The sequence below is a fragment of the Bos grunniens genome, chromosome 3 (genome assembly GCF_055505025.1).
Source record: "Bos grunniens cultivar Pamir isolate PY7600 chromosome 3, Bosgru_T2T1.0, whole genome shotgun sequence".
NCBI lineage: Eukaryota > Metazoa > Chordata > Mammalia > Artiodactyla > Bovidae > Bos > Bos grunniens.
The window spans coordinates 664146-684680 of NC_141167.1; the positions used below are offsets into that span (position 1 = coordinate 664146).

At 48.9% G+C, this 20535-nt stretch overlaps 1 non-coding gene and 1 pseudogene across 2 annotated transcripts; both read left to right on the top strand.

Annotated features, from left to right (window-relative positions):
* Positions 1-1818: 1818 nt before the first annotated feature.
* LOC147374759 (WW domain-binding protein 11-like) lies at positions 1819-19847 on the top strand (annotated as a pseudogene). Its single transcript, XR_015161694.1, has 4 exons — positions 1819-1984; positions 13139-13480; positions 16553-16737; positions 18043-19847. The product of XR_015161694.1 is annotated as a WW domain-binding protein 11-like (transcript).
* Positions 7483-7589, top strand: LOC147374760 (U6 spliceosomal RNA). Its single transcript, XR_015161759.1, has one exon. It is a non-coding gene; the product is annotated as a U6 spliceosomal RNA (small nuclear RNA).
* Positions 19848-20535: the final 688 nt, after the last annotated feature.

Genomic DNA, 20535 nt, shown 5'->3' on the forward strand with positions numbered 1-20535 from the left:
TCTGACCGTCCTACCGAGGCTGCTAACACTCTCAGTTGTTACCATTAGCGCCACCGGGTAAGCTCTCTTCATTAACAGCTCAATACAAATAAAATAAAATCACTTTCAAATAGCAAGTGATTCTTCTTGTTGATTTTCCTCCAGTCAGAGATTCTGGGACTCAGCAACCTTTAATTTGTGGATTTTCCATCGTCAACATGTGCTTTCAAATGCAGGCATGTTCCTTGGGCTTATTTCACTCCATTGTAAAGGGGAAATGTATGGCACATCACGGGGTGTCTTTTCATAGCCTGAGTGTATTCACGAAAAATATCCCTTCCACACTGCATTTACTTGCTGGGAACCACTTCCATGTGAATCATCTGTCCTTAGGGCTCCAGACAATGCGGGCCTTTCAGAGGCTGCAGGTGGGGCACCAGAAACAACTCCCCTTCGGAGCGGAGCCCTTGGTCCAGTGTCGGTGACTGTGCAGGGAGGCGGGCACAGGTGCGCCCACTGTCCCTTCCCTGCACATGCCCTCTGGCTGGTCCTGGGACAGGACCGGTGTCCTGGCCACTCCTGCTACAAGCTCGCCTGCCTCTGCCCACATCAGGAGCACAGGCCTCCTGAGACCACCCATGCTAACAACCCATCTATTGTTGCTGGAGTCAGAGAACACGTTTGCCTGTGCATGCACTTATGCCGCTTTTTATCCAAGCCCTCCTGGTATAATTTGAAACTAAAGCCTAGAAAGAGGCAGACTTGTCTGGAACACAGTATGTGAGCAGAAGCCAGTAGGAAAGTGAGGACCCCAGCTCCCTAAGCCAGTTCGCAGTCCTATCCATCATGCTTGGTTTGGAAGTGAGACCCTAAGTTCCTGGTGAACTCTACCAACCTGGCCCCACTTGGGCCATTATTCTCTCTGCATTTTCATGCTCACACAAGCAGGCACAAACAGAAATAAGGTCCATAGTGGGGACGATGTGAGATGGTAAAGGAGGAGAACACAGTGTCAGGGCTGGGAGAGCAGGAAGGGCTGGAGGCAGCTCCGCCATGGAGCAGGGGCCTCCACACCCCGCTCCTGGCAACGGGCACTGCATTCAGAAGTCCAAAGCGTGAGGGGGATTCTCCACGTTCCCTGAGTTCTGCCTGGGTGTGGGCCCTCTCCTCAGTGTTCTCCAGTGAACGCGGTCTCAGCCCCACAGTCCACTTTTCTGGGCTGTTAAAACCAGGCTGAGCACACACTCCATTCCCCAGTATAGATGGTGCTACAGGACAGAGGGACTTGCTTTCCTTTCCTAAACATTGTGTGCTTGCTGTTGGGCCCCCCAAGCGTTCACTCAGTATGCTTGGGAAATCTGTCGACCTTGGTTCTCCACCATTGACCCCTGTGTCTGAGAGCTTGGAAAAATGCTTTCCACTCACAGAGGTCCCTCAGAGGAGAGAGGAGCTGAAGGAACAAGGGCTTGTGGTGAGCAGGAGAGGGCTCAGTTGTGGACCCAGAGTCAGGGTTCCAGAAAGAAGACCAGCCCTAACCGGATTCCAGAGGTTCTAATTTGAAAGTAGGAGGAAATTATTGCTCTGTCTGAGCCAAGGATGCAACATGAACGAACTAAACACCAAAGAGAGGAGAGGAAATGAAAAATGAGAAGGAGATTCCTGGGTCTTTCCACAGCCTGCCTGAAGTACACTTTCACTTCTGGAACTCTGGAGAGCCTCCGCCTTGAAGACCTGAATGAAGGTTCGGGTTAGTCCTGCAATGCTAGCGCGGGCCACCAGGAGGCACCCGGTCGGGGTTGCTGGCTGAGCTTTGCAGGAGCAACTGGAGAGAGAAAAAGGATGGCGAAGGTCATTCTGGCCATGCTCCCGCCTCAGAAACAGCACGCGCTTCCTAGTAAGAGTGATCATCTCAAGAGACCGACCTGGACAGAAGAGGAAGGGGAGCCCCAGGATCTTCACGTTTATTTACTCAGCCCCCAGGCTGTGAGTACTCACTCTATGCCAGGTGAGTCAGTGGTACAGAGAACAGTGCTGAAAATGACCAGCGGCCCGTCCTTTCAAGGAGCTCTCGGTTTGGAGTGAAGAAAGAGAAAAGTATGGAAGCCAGACAAGGGAAGGAAAAGAACAAGTGCTCTACTGAAAATAAAAAAGGGCGTTGTGAGGGAGGGCTTGGAGTCACTGGTCAAGAGGGTCTAAAAGGCCTTGCTGCGGTGACCAGGATGAAGGAAGGAGCTGGGCCTGCACAATTCTAGGAGAAGCACGTCTGAGAGCAGGCAGCCCTTACACAGAAACATGAAGGCAGAAGTGAGCTGCCCAGGTGAGGCTAGGAATGTGAGCGTTGCCTCTGGAGGGAGGCTGGAAGGAGATGGTGGTGGGTGGGGGGTCAGTTCCTGGTTCCGGGTAGACGGTGCTTTCTGTTCCTCTCTGGCAGCATTACTCCAAGGCTGCACTAATAAACTTTGCCTATTAAACTCCTCACAGTCTGTGAGCTAGAAATGGCTTATGTGGGCGTTTCTGCCTCAAAGTCTCTCTGCTGCTGTGGCGGAGAACTCAGCTTATATTATTTTGGGGCTTCAAAATCATTGCAGATGGTGACTGTAGCCATGAAATTAAAAGATGCGTGCTCCCTGGAATAAAAGGTATGACTAACCAACTCAGCATATGAAAAAGCAGACACAATACTTTGCCAACAAAGGTACTTTTAGTTAAGGCTATGGTTTGCCCAATAGGCATGTATGAAAGAGAGAAATGGACTATAAAGAAAGCTGAGTGCCTAGGAACTGATGCTTGTGAACTGTGTTGTTGGAGAAGACTATTGAGAGTACCCTGGCTGCAAAGAGATCAAGCCAGTCCTTCATAAAGGAAATCAGGGCTGGATGTTCACTGGAAGCACTGATACTGAAGGTGAAACTCCACTAAGTTGGACATCTGATGAAAAGAACTGACTCATTTGAAAAGACCCTGATGTTGAGAAAAATTGAAGGCAGGAAAAGAAGGAGACAACACAGGATGAGATGGCAGGATGGTACCACCAACACAAAGGATATTAGACACACTAAATTCTGAGACTACATATTGGATATGGAAGCCTGGCAAGTTGCAGTACATGGGGTTGCAAAAAGAGGAATACGAGTTACCTACTGAACTGAAATGAAATGAAAGAATTTCCCTCCTGGAGGAGGATGACTGTTGCTTTCCTTCTCGGTGTGTGACATGTGTGTTTGTTTGCTCTCCCGTCCTGGATATTATGCTTGCCTTCCAGGACTATGGGGGTTTGACCGTCCACGGGTTTACCATATCTGGAGTGTTGATTCCGTTGGTCCTTACTAGGAAAGAAGGGCCCTGACCCCGCTTTCTTCCTTAGCCTATTGCACCCCTCCCACCTCCCGCTCCCCCATCCCATCCTAGGAGCCTACCGCTTTGTGCTTTATGATCCAAGCGCTCACACCCTTGCTGTCCTCTTGCCTCCTTCCCATGGCACAGAGAAGCGAGATCAGCCAGGATTTTTCTCTCTTTTGCACGGATTTCGCCCAGCATAAGGCCACCTTCCCATTCCCTCTGCCACGCCACCCCAATCGACATTCTTCTCCTTTTTCTCCTCCTCCTCCTCTTCCTCCTCCTCGTCCTCCTCCTCCTTCTTCAGAGGGTGTGCATGGGGCAACAGTAAGTCCATTTGAGACGATGGGGCGGAGGAAGATGGGTGGTGATGATGAGGGCGGACTGTGGGTGGCTCCGCTTCCTCGCGCAGGGCACGCTTGTTCGTGTTCTCGGGGGAAGATACTGCTCATCATTCTTTGTCCTCTCTACGTGCGGAGGGCATGGTGCGGCGTAGGTAGCCATGCGGGGGAAACAAGCCATCGGAACGTTCTCTGTTCCTTGCCACGCCGACTAGCGCAGTCAGGAGCCAGAGTTGGCCCTCGAGGTCGGAGATGTTCCATCGCAAATTCCCGGTCTGCCAAAGTTTGATGAGGGTTTGGGGTTTGAAGCCATCAGCCAAGCCAAAGAAAGAAAACGCAAGAGGTGGTCGATAAGGGGCCTCAGGTGCCCCTCCTGCGGGTCACGGGCTCATGAGGCAGTCGAGAAAGCAGCTAGGGGAGGACAGCTTCCCCACCGCCCCAGGCACTTTGGAGGCCGGCCGCATCTCCTCGCGTCCAGAGGTGTTTGCCCGGGGCCCAGCTGGATGAGACTGCCAGACAGGACAGGCAGAGTCGGAAGTCCAGTTGTCTTGCTATCACAATCTAGGGTAGGCTTGGGTCTTTCCTCAGTGCGGGGAGGACCTTTGCTTTCAGAAATGAACGTGGCGCGACATATCTCCACTCAGGCACCGGTGCGATGCTGGTGGAGAAGTTTCTTTGGGACTGGTTGGGTTGCCTCTCTCCCCTTGGCCTTCGTGTTGGTGCTGGTGGTGCTGGTGGTGCTGGTGGCGGTGCTCATGGCCTTGTGGATCGCTTCTCCTGTTTGGCACTTGGAGCTTCTCCAGCGTACTCCTTGCACCGGACATGGAGCCCCAGGGATCTTTGCGGACGAGCGTCGTGCCGGGGACGCGCGCATCCCCGCCTCATTCCTGCCGGACCCTCCGCCAAGTAGCACGAGGCCTCCCAAGGACAGACACCCATAAAGGCTGCTTGCCCGTCTTCTCCCCGGACGCCTCTCGACGTCTGGGCCATTTTCGAGAGCTTGACCGGCCGGAAGGAGACGGTTCATGGACCTGCACCCGCTCTTCCCTGCCCCCCGAAGGGCTCCCGAGATCTTCTCCTTGCTCGGCGGGCTGTGAGCGCTCTGTGAGGCGTCTCCAGGCCGCGTCACTCACCCGAGGCCAGCGGTGCGGCCAGGCAACGGGGACGGGGAACGAAAGGCAAACCCACACCCAAAGTCCCATCCCGAGAGGACTCTCCCACCCTCGCAGAAGTGGGAGGCCCTCGGACCGTGCCCAGGCCCGCTCATGCACCCCATCACCCCATCCTCTCCAGCGACTTCCCAGCAGAGCCAGCCCTCGAGAGCTCAGCCGCTCAGGCACGAGCCCGTCCCAAGTGAACACCGAGACCCCGGGCACACTCCAGGCCCCGCTTCTTCCCAGGAGGCTGCATCACGCACACGGCCGAGAGGAACTCGCTCCTCGTCGGAACTCTTGGTGCGTCACACAGGGCGTGCCGCACACAGCGTGTGCCTGGGCGTCTGCACGCATGTGCGTCAGAGCCGACCTACCGCCACAGCCCCAGAGACGGCCGCGGCTTCTTGTTCTTCCCCTTGGTGGCTCTGGCCCTCCCGCTGGCACAAGGGCCGTTGCCGACGTTCTTCGGCCCCGGAGGCGGGGTGTCCGTGCTGGGACGGTCGAGCCGCTCGTGCTCCTGTTGGGGCGGCGTGCGGTTTCTCCCTCCTCCGTGTTTGGACTGGTGAATCACGACTGCGCCGGCAGGCAGGGCAGACTGGACCTTCCGCAGCTCCAAGGCCGGCTTCGGTCGGCTGTGTTCTTGCAGGCGTCTCCACTGCTCTAAGCTCATCCCTTCGACCTCTGTGTCCCCCGGGGACTCCTCCGACCCAGGAGCTCTGCCGCTGGCGTCTCCTGCAGGCTGCCCGGGGTCTGTGGGGTCAGCCCCGACGGGGGCCGCTGCCCCTCCCCCAGCGCCCCCTTCCCACGCACCCTCCCGGGCGTAGAACAGGACGTAGGCGCTCTGGCTCAGAGCAGCGGTCTCGTCACAGGCGGTCACCTTGGCATCGTCCATCTTATACCATTGGCCGTTGCCTGCTCAGACGTAACAGAAGTAGTGTCTTCGCTCACAGCTCCACCCGGAGTGCACCAGCACGGCATAGAGCACGTAGCCCAGTGGCCCTGCCTTCCGCTCGGACGTGTAGGGCTGCAGGTCCAAGCACTGGGGATAGCGCACCTCCTGAGCCCTTTTGGCCCCGCTCACCGGTGTGAACCGCTTCAGCACCAGCACCAGGACCTGGGAGGTGCTGTGCAAAGTCAACCTCTTGGTGGCAGGCACCTTCTGGAGACAGACGCCACAGTCATAGGCATTGTCCGCGTCCAGCTTCTCGGGCTTCACCAGCTCTCTCAGAGCTTGCTCCACACTCTGAGCCGCCGTGATATCCAGGCTGATGTCCAGATAAGGGTCGAACGTGTCCGAGACACCGAGGCAGCGGAGACACTGGATCTGAGACCTCCAGGTCCCGCCGAAGATCTGACGGATGATGGTGGTGTCCTCGGAGGCATGGCCCGACGGCTGGGATGCACTCAAGCACCCTTGCTGCATGGCATTCAGAGTGAACATCAGAAACTCGTGGGCATCTTCCTGTTGGTGTCTGTGGAAACCCGCCAGCAGGTCCTTGCGGGGCCGGATCACCTCTCCCGCATGAAGGAGGGCTCGGGTCACGTGAGCTCGCATGGCACAGAGCGTGCAGGCGCTGCGGGCCGGACAGAGGGCGGCGTGCTGCTGGGACACCATCCAGCTGGCCAGGGGCGGCGTGTGGCTCAGACACTGCAGCGCCGCATTCACGTAGCAGGTGTTCCCCAGGTTCTGAAGCCCAGCCCCCATCCCCCACGGCCCCTTCCAACTCAGGGCGCCTTTCTGGCCAGGCGTCAGCCCTGCTGACCCAGGAGCCAAGTCACCCCGCTGGGGACGCCCAAGCGCCGGCGACGGCCCCTCAGGGACAGAGGGTCCCCAAAGGGCATCCGCACCAGCGGCGCTGGGCCCACAACCTTGCCCTCCGGGGAAGACGTCAAAGGGAGACGGACACACACCTCCCCCGTGCTCAGAAGTAACCCCCGGGGCTCTGCACACAAGGCCCACGAGGCTTTCCATCTCCTACCTGCAGCTGCACGTGGACACTTCCTTCCCTCAGACATCCGGCTCCAAAATATGGGCCTGGGCCCCGCCCCCTCGGGCCTCTGGGGGCTTTCCCACAGCCCCGCCCCCGCACGTGCAAGCTCCTCATTGGCTGAGGCGGCTGAGGGCCTGCCCACTCCCACTCCCGCCATCCAACAGCCCACACTTTGCTAGGGGAATTCCCCTTGAGGAACCTCCCCCCCCCCACACACACACACACACACACGCACTTCCAACCTGGCCCCCTGGAGCAAAGGGCTCAGGATGCAAATGATTTGGGGGCATTGGGCCTTCCAGCCTTGCACGCTAGAGATTCACTGCTGGGCTTCCAAGTTTAGCACACAAATGTGGGCTGGAGAGCAGTTCCGTGGGCTCACCATTCACATCTTTACACACTTGTGAAAACATATGTCTGCCCACCTATCCGCTCTGCTTTAGGGGTCTCCCCACCCCAGACCCCTGCCTAAGGACAACCCCTCCCCAGACAACAATAAACCCTTGCCTCAACATTGCTCTCCAGTGAGGTCCTCCCCAATTTCTATGCGTTCTCACTGGACACTCTTCTAGCGTTCAGGGTCCTAGCACCGAATGATGCCGGCAGAGAGGCACATATGCTTTTCTCCCTTCAGGGCCGTTGATCAAGGCCCAAAACAAGCTCATTTAGAAAGGCATAGGCGTGCTCACTTCGGCAGCACATATACTAAAATTGGAACGATACAGAGAAGATTAGCATGGCCCCTGCGCAAGGATGACACGCAAATTCGTGAAGCGTTCCATATTTTTAAGAAAGCTGTGGTACATATACACAATGGAGTATTACTCAGCCATTAAAAAGAATACATTTGAATCAGTTCTAATGAGGTGGATGAAACTGGAGCCTATTATACAGAGTGAAGTAAGCCAGAAGGAAAAACATAAATACAGTATACTAACGCATATATATGGAATTTAGAAAGAGGGTAACAATAACCCGGTGTACGAGACAGCAAAAGAGACACTGATGTATAGAACAGTCTTATGGACTCTGTGGGAGAGGGAGAGGGTGGGAAGATTTGGGAGAATGGCAATGAAACATGTAAAATATCATGTAGGAAACGAGTTGCCAGTCCAGGTTCGATGCACGATGCTGGATGCTTGGGGCTGGTGCACTGGGACGACCCAGAGGGATGGTATGGGGAGGGAGGAGGGAGGACGGTTCGGGATGGGGAACACATGTATACCTGTGGCGGATTCATTTTGATATTTGGCAAAACTAATACAAATATGTAAAGTTTAAAAATAAAATAAAATAAAAAAAAAACAGACACACACTGAGATATACATATATCCAAATAGATACAAGAGATCCTATAGCTTTGTTTTCCAAACTTAGTTATGAATAAAAAATGGTTGGAATAAGAAAAAAAAAAAAAAAAGCAGAGACATCACTCTGCCAACAAAGGTCCGTCTAGTCAAAGCTATGGTTTTTCCACTAGTCATGTATGGATGTGAGAGTTGGACTATAAAGAAAGCTGAGCACTGAAGAATGGATGCTTTAGAACTGTGGTGTTGGAGAAGATTCTTGAGACTCCGTTGGACTGCAAGGAGATCCAACCAGTCAATCCTAAAGGAAATCAGTCCTGAATATTCATTGGAAGGACTGATACTGAAGCTGAAACTCAACTCTGGCCACCTGATGCAAAGAATCAACTCATTGGAAAAACCTTGATGCTGGGAAAGATTGAAGGTGGGAGGAGAAAGGGACGACAGAGGATGAGATAGTTGGATGGCATCACTGACTAGATGGACATGAGTTTGAGTAGGCTCTGGGAGTTGGTGATGGACAGGGAAGCCTGACGTACTGCAGTCCATGGGGTTGCAAAGAGTTGGACACGACTGAGTGACTGAAGTGAATAGATTTATAGTATAAATTCAACTGTAATATCTTGACTTGAAATACAGTCATAGCAATGTGCTTTTCACCTGCATTTTTACTTAACGTGAATTCCTGATCTTAGTGAGTAGAAGAAAAATAGCTACCAAATTTATAAAAGGAAAAATTTATATCATATCCTAACCTGTTAAAGATAGCTTGTCAAATGTTTTAATTCATTATATTTATTAAAACTTTCTGTGTAAATGGGCAAAAAAAAAAAAAAAAAAAATAGAAAGGCATAGGCTTCCTGCAACTTTGGATTAATTTCTTCAGCTCTTTTTCTCTGTCCCTGTCTTCCTCGCCCCCACCCCCAACCCGCCTTTTTTTTTTACTTTTTTTTTGTTTTTTCCCTTTTACTCTGTTGTTTTTATCATGCTTATATATTATTTTCTTTTTTTGTTTTTGTTGTTTGTCTTTTTAAGATAACTTAAGTAGGCTTATACATTCATCTTCCAAAATTCTCGTACAGATCACCTAGTCCAAAAGTTACAATATTTTCCTTCCTGTTGGTTCAGCCTTCTTCCTGTTGTGTGGGGTCTCTTTCTAGTTGTTATGTTTGTTTTTGCATTTTAAGTTCACCATTTGTTTATGTACAACTTCACACTCCATGTTTCAAGCATTCTGTTTTACCATTTTGTTCAGCCTTCTTAAATTGCACTAGTATCTTTCATTTCACTTCATCACTTTAGTTTAGTTCTTTTCTCCTAGTCCCATTAGACTTTTGTGAATGTTCCATTTCACCAAGTCCCACGTTTAACTTAATTTTAATGAAGATATGTATTTCTGCCCTAAGAAAATATCCATACTTTCTCCACGTCCCTCTCTACCCGACCACCTGCTCCATCCAGGTGTTAATTATAGCCCCACTTTGAGTCCACAGACATCCCAGGCTTTTCTTTATACATAGTCATTATTTTCCTGCTATTTTTCTCTTTCCCATCCTCCTGTCTCCCCCCGCCCCATTCTATGTAGCCTTTTTTTATTATTTTCCCTTGTACTAACTGTAAATGTTTCTTTATCATGTTCTAGATTCCCGTTGTCTTTTCCTTTCCTCATTTACGTCCTGTGACATAATTGTTCATCCACATTCACTGCAAGTGACCCAGATGAGTTCTTTTATAGCTTATCCTTTTTGTATGTTCCACAGTATCATCAATGTCTTTTTCCTTCCTATTTCCTTGGCTAATAAACAGTGCTTCCTGTATATTTACTAGTATATTGTGGATTCGTGCCTGTTTCAATTATGGTTTCATTATGATATGCCAGTGTGGGTTAGCCATTTACTTCCAGTTTGTTTTGTTTTGTTTTGTTTTTTGAGGAATATCCATGGCCTTTCTCTAGTGTTCTTTAATTCCACCACAGTGAACACTCTCCCTTTTCCCCACACTGTCCACACATTATTGTGAATTTCTGATGATTTCCGTTGTCTCATGTAGTTTTGCTAAAAGGAGACCTTTATTTTAGCTTCTTCATATTTTCTTAGCATCCATATACTTGAAGAGTGTTTTGGTTGCGCCCATTTTTATTAGGCTGTGTGTTCTTACTGAGTTATTTAGCCTCCGAATAGTTTGGAAGTAATCGCCTTTGGCAGTTGCTGCTGTTGTTGCTGCTGTTGTTTCCGTTTTGTTCCTTCTTCTCCTGTTCTGAGGTCTTTTTTCAACCTGGTTTATCTTTACAAAGTTTTTAACTTTAATTTATAGGTCTTGTTTTTATTTTCATTTTGTGAGGTAGGATCACAGAGGGTTCTTGCTGTAATAATTAAATAAGATTGCTTGTTATATTTATGTTTCATAAATAAGTTTTTTAAAGTTACGTTATGGTCTTTACAGGGACCTTTGTAATCATTTTGTGTTTTATTTTGTGTGTAGGCACGTGGCTCAGTTTTTTTACATACTGGCCAGTTTTCCCAGCACCACTTAAAAGATGGTCATTAATATCCACTGCTATCCTCTGGCCTCCATCCATTCTTTAATCTGCTTAGCTGTCTTTGAGTGAGCACTCATATTCTTTGACTGGGGAAGATTAAATCTTGTGAAAAATTGCCCATGACAATTGTTTGAGGTTACATATAATCTTTTCCACAATATTTTATTCTCCCACCCTGGAGCATGGAATTTTCCTCTCTCCCTCACAGATCCTTTGTCCCTAGCTGTATTATTTTGTTATGATTGGTAATGTGATTTGATTCTTAATTGTTTCTCTTCATTAAGGGAAATTTGGAAAAGGAACTTCTGCTGTATTTCTATCGCGGGACATTTTGCTTCATTAACTTAGACATAAATCTGATGGCATCTCAAGGCTTTCTTGCCCCACTGTTTCCTTTTCCAACCTGCATTCATTCTTTTCTTCTGGTTCTTGCTGTAGTTGACTCCAGAAAGGGTGTTGAGATTGTTTGAAGGATCTGTGGCCTCTCTTAAGACTTGATGAGTATGTGTATTTGTGGCTTTGTTCTATATTCCTGTTGAATTTGATCTATTTTCATCCGTGTATTGCCTGTAATATTCTAAATGTTTGGCCACTGGCCAGGACAGACTGTGCCTTGTTTTAGGAGATGTTTCTACCCATGCAGTCTAAAAGCTTTCAAAGTGACCTAAAGAGTTCACCTGTGAAGACTAGCCTTTTTCTTTCAGGAGACTTTCACCACAGTTGTGGGTCTCAGAGCTTGGTAATTTTTGTTACAGTTTCTGAATGTCTTTCATTCTTTGAGGTTGAACTTATTAAACTCATATCCTTTTCTCCTGAAGTTGTCATTTATGTCAAAATAGTCCTTATTCATTGTGATCTTATTGTTTCTGTAATCTTCAACTATAGTTTTGTTTATTTACTTTCTTCATTATTGTCTTTATTTTTTATTACCTTTAACTTTAAATCCTTTTCATTTCTTTCTTTGCTCTGAGCTTTTTTCTGGTTATTGAGATTGCTTTATCTGTTGTTAGGGGCTTTTAGTTTTCCTTTAGTCTGTCTATCATGTATGAATTTCTTTATTCCCCTTTTTTTTCCAGTAATCTTCATCATTGTTTTTGGTGCTTCTTTTCTATACTTGATACCTTTGCTCACATGTTGGTCAAAAAGATCTTGATACACAATTTTATTAAATTTACTAAGTGACCCCCAAATTGACTTCTGGCAAAGTATGCACCTAATAATTATTCCCATTTGGATGCAATGTACTGAAGACACAATTTACATCCCAGTTTGTGTGAAGGGTTTTTCTGTTTTGATCTTTATTGGTGTAGGTGTTTCTTTTTGAGTTACTCCAGTTTCTCCTTTCTGTCTCTGTAGGTATATGCTTTTGAGTGCATATGTTAAGAATTTTCTTCTTCAACTGAAATGTCATTTCACTTTCAGCATCTTTTGTTATTTTAAATTTAATGTAACAATTTGCCACTCCACCTCTTTTGATTTTCATTGTGTGGGGAAATCTTTCCCTCCTCACTTTTTAATCTTTATATGTTTAGGTCTATACTGGTTTTTATGTAGCAAATAGGGCTTGTGCTTCTTCAGCCAGTCCTACAAAGCTATTTCAAATCCTAAAAGATGATACTGTAAAAGTCCAGCACTCAATATGTCAGCAAATTTGGAAAACTCAGCAGTGGCCACAGGACTGGAAAAGATCAGTTTTCATTCCAACCCCAAAGAAAGGCAATACCAAAGAATGCTCAAACTACCACAGAATTGCACTCATCTCACATGCTAGTAAAGTAATGCTCAAAATTCTCCAAGCTAGGCTTCAACAATATGTGAACCATGAACTTCCAGATATTCAAGCTGGTTTTAGAAAAGGCAGAGGAACCAGAGATCAAATTGCCAACATCCGCTGGATCATAGAAAAAGCAAGAGAGTTCAAAAAAAAACATCTATTTCTGCTTTATTGACTACGTCAACACCTTTGACTGTGTGGATCACAATAAACTGTGGAAAATTCTGAAAGAGATGAAACTACCAGACCACCTGACCTGCCTCTTGAGAAATCTGTATGCAGGTCAGGAAGCATCAGTTAGAAGTGGACATGGAACAACAGACTGGTTCCAAATAGGAAAAAGAGTACGTTAAGGCTGTATATTGTCACCCTGCTTATTTAACTTATATGCAGAGTACATCAGGAGAAACGCCGTGCTGGATGAAGCACGAAGGTCTCCGTGTGACCTGGAGGGGCTCCCGGCTGAGGCCAAATGCCTCCTCGTGGCTGCGGCCCGTGGGGGGCCCACTCACCCCACCCTCAAGGGACCGCGGTGTCTTTGGGAGGTGGCCTGAGGGAGGTGGGAGGAGGGATGGAAGAAGGAGCAGGTTCAGAGTTTAGACACAGAATGGGCATCTGAATTGTGCCGGTGGGTGAGGGGGTGGGGTAGGGGTGGGAGTGGAGGTGGGATTAGACCCTGGTTGGGGCGGGGCCCCGCGGCCCCTTGTGTGCCCCCAGCTCCGCTCCGCGCCCCTCACCGGGTGCGCCAAGGGCAGGAGGGGCTCACGGTGCCCCAGGAACCTTGGTTCCTCGCGCTCCACCCTCAGTCTGCGGGTCTGCGGGGCCACCTGCGGCGGAGGGCCAGCCCCCTCCCTGAGGACGTCGACCTCCTTCCCAAAGGCCACACCCCCGCAGGTGGCTCTGTCTGCCGCCTGCCTGCTCAGGGCTCCTTGGTGCCAAGGGTGGTCACGGCGGCCAGAGTGGTCCTGGAGCCCTGGGTTTTCTGGCAGTGGACACACTGCGACCTCCCTCCTGAGCGCAGCACCACCATCAGCGCTGTGGCGCGGCTCAGCTCAGCTGGTCCTGCGGGGCCTGGGAGCTTTCCAACATCCCGGGAGCTGCATCCAACCTCGCCTGGCTCTCATTTGTCTGGAAGATGTAGCTTTAAACTTTCCCCAAACACAGAACTCCTGGGAAAAAATGTATAGCAAATAAGGGAAGGACCTGGCCCTGTGGAGACCTGCCTACCCTCGTGGAGACGCGCTTGCCCCAATGTAGACACGCCTGCCCTCCTATAGTCGCGTCTGACCTAGTGTAGACACACCTGCCCCCGTGGAGATAAGCCTGCCCCACTGTAGACACACTGGTTGGTTATCTCAGAGCTACACTCACATGGAGGCCGGCAGACTTGGCTCCAGTCTCCACAGGTACTTTCTTCCGCTTTGTAAAGAAAATTAATGTAGTATTTAGGACTAGGAGTAAATTTTTCTAAATTAAATGCAGAAGTCCTTACCCATGAGGGGTGCTATGAGTCCCCAAAGTTAACTTGGAGTGTTTAGTTTTAACACAGACCCTGGGAGGCTCACCCAGATGTCAGCGCAGGCTCTCCGACCTCCCGAGGCCTCTGCTGCCTCCCAGGGGCCTCACCCTGGCCACACAGCTGAGGCCCCACAGCGTGGCATCAGAGGGCCTGCTTGTTTACCCTGAGACCCTGTTGGATGCTTTCTTTCCAAGGTTTTGATTTTCAAATATAAAATAGAACTTCATAAATAATAGAGCCTGTTCCAATTGAGAACGTATTTTCTGGCTCTGTCTAAGCATACTGGGCAATGCCAGGAGCCGCCTGGGAGGCAGATGGGCCTCTCCTGCAGGTGAGGAACAGACCCGGCTAGGTCTGGCTGTGCCTCTGGCCCTCCCTCGCCAGGACCGTCGGCCACTGTCTCCTGACTGAGTCTGCTGTGGGTGAGGGCAGGTGACTGGTGTGGACTCTGTCCATGGCAGGCTCCATGGTTGGGGGACCCTGGTGTCTGAGCGCAGGCCTCAGCCTGGACCTCCTGTCCCAGGGTTTCCAGAAGGCTGAGCTCTCACCCTCAGCTCGGTTTCCCATAGGAACTGCACACCCCGGAAAGAATGTGAGACTGACCCAAGGGAAGCAGACCTGATGCATCACAGAAGCTTGTCTGCAGAGGGGCCAGGCTCCCTGAGGTGCCTCAAGGCCTCCAGCTAGGGTGGCACCACCATCCCAGAGGGTAGGGGAGACTCTGGACAACATCCATCTCCCCTGCACTTTGGACACCTGGACTACCAACACCCTCAAGCATGTCAAGTCAAGGAGAGGTTGGGGCAGGGGTGGGGTGGGGGTATAACCGGCTGCAGAAAGCATCAGAGCAGAATTATCCAGAAGCCTCTGGCACAGTTATTAGAGCCGGTGGGTGTACAGAGGTGTCTGGTCAGGAGCGGAGGTGGGTAGGCAGGTGAGTTGGTGAATAGATTGTTAGATGGCAGATGGTGCATGATGAGTGAGAGATGGATGATAGACAATTTTCCTAAAACCCCCTTTCCTTTGCTCTTTGATTTAGTAGCTAAATGTCATCATTGTGTTTCCCCCATGTGTGTCTGTGATCTTTTGAAGATCACTTTGAAGGCCTTAAAAGTCAAATACATATTTCAAGTGGACATTGTCAGAGAAAACACAAACCTCCTGAGTTTAGCTAGGAGCAAGGTGGGTGGCAGGTGGGTGAGTGGGTGTGTACACCAGAGAGCATCCATGAAGATGTGAAGGTGGACACAGGCTGGCCATGGAGCCAGACTATGAACAGGACCTTAGGCACGGCCCTACACAGTGAGGCAAGGACCTGCAGTGTAGACCATCATATAGAACATTATCCCCCACGGAGGCAGGGGCTTGGGGACCAGAGCTGCTCAGGTTCTACCCGGAACCAGGGGCTGAGGGGCATGGACTGATGTGCTCCTGGCCTGGCTGTCAGCCAGAATGCCAGCCATGATGGTGGCTGGAGACATGGGTGGGAAGAAGTGTCCTGTGCAAAGGCCCACATTTACTGAGAAGTGCTGAGTAATAGCTGAGATAAAGGAGTGAAAGGCAAAGAGGAAAGGAAAGATACACCCATCTATATGCAGAGTTTCAAAGAATAGCAAGGAGAGAGAAAGCCTTCTTAAGTGAGCAATGCAAAGAAATAGAGGAAAACAATCGAATGGGAAAGACTAGAGATCTCTTCAAGAAAATTAGAGATACCAAGGGAACATTTCATGCAAAAATGGGCCCAAAAAAGGACAGAAATGATATGAATCTAACAGAAGCAGAAATTATTAAGAAAAGGTGGCAAAAATACACAGAAGAACTATACAAAAAAGGTCTTAATGACCCAAACAAACACGATGGTGTGGTCCCTCACCTAGAGCCAGACGTCCGGGAGTGTGAAGTCAAGTGGGCCTTAGGAAGCATCACTACAAACAAAGCTAGTGGAGGTGATGGAATTCCAGCTGAGCTACTTCAAATCCTAAAGGATGATGCCCCAAAAGTGCTGCACTCAACATGCCACAAATTTAGAAAACTCAGCAGTGGCCACAGGACTGGAAAAGGTCAGTTTTCATTCCAATCCCAAAGAAGGGCAATGCCAAAGAATGTTCAAACTACCACACAACTGTACTCATTTCACATGCTAGCAAAGTAATGCTCAAAATCCTCCAAGCTAGGCTTCAACAGTATGTGAACCAAAAGGTTTCAGATGTACAAGCTGGATTTAGAAAAGGCAGAGGAACCAGAGATCAAATTCCCAACATCCGTTGGACCATTCCCAGCAAGGGAATTCCAGAAAAATATCTGCTTTATTGACTACACTAAAGCCTTTGACTGTGTGGATCATAACAAACTGTGGGAAATCCTTAAAGACATGGGAATACCAGACCACCTTACCTGCCTTCTGAGAAACCTGTATGCAGGTCAAGAAGCAACAGTTAGGAGCTTTCAAGATGGAGGTAGTTGGGTGGTTGACCGAAAAGCAGAGGTGAAGGCCCCTACGAAGTCAAACGGGCCGAGAATCATCCCCTCCCCACTTCTCCCAGCCCCAGGAGCCCAGCAGGAGCCCAGCAGAAGCGTGAGTATTTTAGGCTTTATTTTTTAAACAAGCAAGTAAATCAAACAACTTGTCAACGTGGGGCGGAGATCCACGTCATCCACCAAAAGTGGAAAATTTATGAACCCTACAGACCAAGCCAGAAAAGAAGCTCAGAAAAGAGAATTAAAGAAGAACAAAAAACAGCGCATGATGGTACGAGCTGCAGTTTTAAAGATGAAGGATCCCAAACCAATTATCCGGGTGCCGGGAGCCGGCGAGAGACACTCCACTCGTGACAAAGGTCATGAGGAAGGAGGCTCGGCATACGCAAAGGCGGGATCGAGCCTCAGGAGTCCCCCTGGATATTCTCGAGCATCTACCCCCAAAAAACCAGAGTCTGCCTACTTTATTGCTTTGTGCTCTCACCTCTGACTTTACTGGGGGCTGTCCCCCACCACCATCTCGCTCTCTCTGTCAAAGAGTTAACTTACAGCTTCAATTCATAAAGTTCCTGGGCAATTAGGAGTGTTTAAATCCAAACCCCTCAGATGGCTCTCTAACTCGCCTGACAAGTTTACCCGGACTCCTACAGCTATGCATACAATTGTTTATAGTCTCCCAGCCTCTAGAGGCACGGGAAGCTTAAGATATTCAAATAGCTTAGAGCCTCTCAGAGAGTTAGAAACTGTCAGAATAAAACTAGTAAAAGATTTCATTGATAAGCCAATGCTTGTTGCCAAGTTTTCACATCCCCTGAATTGTATCCTTGAATGTGTATTAATTAATATAGTTGGTATGTAGAAAAAATAAGTAGTGGCCTTGGTGTTAGTAACTTTAGACCCTTAAGGTAATAAATTCTTTCCTTTGTTGTAAACCCATTACACATCCGCCCTATAGGAATGCAATTTTATCTTCGGAAGATGGCGCCAAACCTTAAAATAATTACTCTTAGAGAAAATAAGTCTTTGTTGATAAGTCCTTGTCAAGAGTCATAAAATGTTAGTAGGCCTTCTGGCCAGAAGGTGATGTAAATCACCTAAACCATTTGTATATGATAAATTTGCAGGAAAGAAACCCTGGTTTTTGATAAGGATCAAAGACTGCTGACTTTGCATCCCCTATTATCCTCTATGTGTAACTTAGGGTATAAAAGCCCCTGTTAAAAATAAAGCTACGGGCCTTGCTCACCAACGCTTGGTCTCCCCATGTCATTCTTCTCCTTAACTTCCGGCTGAAGTCTCCATCTGGAGCGTGGATATCCTCTGCGACCACTTATTTGCCTGGGCTTCTAAGACCCACTCGAGAAGGTGTCTAAGGTGGGGCACCTTCCGCTATTCGAGAGGGCGCCTGCGGCCTCCGTGGTCAGAGCTAACCTGGTGTCACGGGTTATATTGATTTTCCGTGTAAACCAAGCTACTCAGCTTCTTTTCTCCACTGAATTTTCCTACTGAGCTATCCTCATTCTATTATTCTTTATATCTTTGATGAATAAATAAATAAATAGTCGCCGACGCCGTCTCCCCTTCGAATACCCTGGATCAGCCGGCGCTGGACCTCGGCATCCAGGACATGGAAAAATTGGATGAAATGGAGTTTAACCCAGTGCAGCAGCCACAGTTAAATGAGAAAGTGCTGAAAGACAAGCGTAAAAAGCTACATGAAACATTTGAATGTATTCTATGACTCTATCAGAAAGAGAATCCAGATTTTTACAAAGAATTGAGAAAGCTAGAAGTAGAATATGAACAGAAGAGGGCTCAGCTTAGCCAATATTTTGATGCTGTCAAGAATGCCCAGCATGTGGAAGTGGAGAGTATTCCTGTGCCGGATATGCCGCATGCTCCTTCCAACATCTTGATCCAGGACATTCCACTTCCTGGGGCCCAGCCACCCTCCATCCTTAAGAAGACCTCAACCTATGGACCTCCAACTCAGGCAGTTTCTATACTTCCTCTTCTTGGACATGGTGTTCCACGTTTGCCCCCTGGCAGGAAACCTTCAGGTCCTCCCCCAGGCCCACCTCCTCCTCAAGTCTTATAAATGTATGGCCGCAAAGTGGGCTTTGCCCTAGATCTTCCCACTCATAGGCGAGATGAAGACAGGTTATATAGTCCTGAACGTGCTCAGCGGGGTCGTGACGATGATGTTTCCTGCACCAGTGAAGATGATGGCTATCCTGAAGACATGGGCCAGGATGAGCATGACGACAGTACTGATGACAGCGACAGTGACAGATCAGGTGGAGAAAGTGAAGGGGATGAACTTGTGCACCGTGACGACACTGAGAGAGACAACAATGAAGAAAAAATCAGGTCTGAGTGTACGATTTGCAGATATGCCTGGAAAATCTAGGAAGAAGAAGAAGAACATGAAGGAGCTGACTCCTCTCCAAGCCATGATGCTTCTAATGGCAGGTCAGGAAATCCCTGAGGAGGGACGAGAAGTTGAGGAATTTTCAGAGGATGATGATGAAGATTCAGATGATTCCGAAGCAGAAAAGCAATCACAGAAACAGCATAAGGAGGAATCTCTCATGGCACGTCTGCAGCTTCCCAGCAGCAAGCCCCTCCATAGTCTGTTCCTCCATCTCAGATACAAGCACCCCCCATGCCAGGACCACCTCCACTTGGACCGCCACCTGCTCCACCTTTACAGCCACCTGGACCACCTCCAGGAGCTCCTCCGTTCCTGAGACCGCCTTGAATGCCAGGACTCCGAGGGCCTCTGCCCCGCCTTTTACCTGCAAGTCCGCCCCCAGGTCTGCCTCCTGGCCCTCCTCCTCGGGGACCCCCACAACGGCTACCTCCCACTGCACCTCCAGGTATCCCTCCACCCCGTCCTGGCATGATGCGCCCATCTCTGGTGCCTCCTCTTGGACTTGCCCCACCAGAGCTCTTCCCACCAGCTCCCTTACCCAACCCGGGGGTTCTAAGTGCTCCGCCCGACTTGATCCAGTTACCCAAGGCAGATGACACAAGCGCAGCCACCATCAAGAAGAAAGCCACAGCAGCCATCAGTGCCAAGCCACAGATCACTCACCCCAAGGCAGAGATCACACGATTCATGCCAACCGCACTACGGGTGCGTCAGGAGAATAACGGGATTGCTGCTGCTCCTCAGAGAAAGTCAGAGGATGATTCTGCTGTGCCTCTTGCCAAAACAGCACCCAAATCTGGCCCATCTGTTCCCGTGTCGGTGCAGACTAAGGACGACATCTTTGAGGCTTTCATGAAAGAGGTGGAAGGGCTGCTGTGACAGCTTTGGGTGCTAGATCAGGCTTCTGTTCACATCAGTGGTTCATGGAGAAAGAGGCTCTTACTCAGCTTAGGTGCAAGAGTTGCTTTCACTGTCAGGGCATTTTTAATTTTATTTCAAGGACTATTTCAAAGTTTAGCCTTGTCCAGAATTTACTACATATAAAGGAGAGGATATTTCACACAAAATAAATTGGTTATTGAAGCAGTGCTGCTAATAACACCCATCCCCTTTCATACCACCGTTTTCATGAGATTTCTTCCCCCACTCTAGTTCCTTGGAAACTTGTGATCAAGGGGAACTTTGTTATTTGTTTTGGCTCTCTTATTGTGTGCTGTGGGCACTGGAGTAGAGATTTCTGGAAAAGCCAGTTTATTTCACCCCCATCTTGCCTTTCCTGTTTGAGTTATTTTTAATATTTTCTTGTAAATATTTTGTAATATTGTAGTGAAATGGATCACAATGTCATTTCCTAATACAAAGCGATATATGTAGGAAGAAAATGTACAATTCTTTGATTAAAATTCCCACTGATCTAAACTTCGAGTGTTCCATGGAATAAATAAATAAATGTTCTACACCAAAAAAAAAAAAAGAAGCAACAGTTAGAACCAGACATGGAACATCAAACTGGTTCCAAATTGGAAAAGAGTACGTCAAGGCTGTATATTGTCACCTTGTTTATTTAACTTATACGCAGAGTGCATCATGTGAAATGCCGGACTAGATGAAGCACAAGCTGAAATCAAGATTTCTGGTAGAAATATCAATAATCTTAGATATGCAGATGACCACCACAATAAT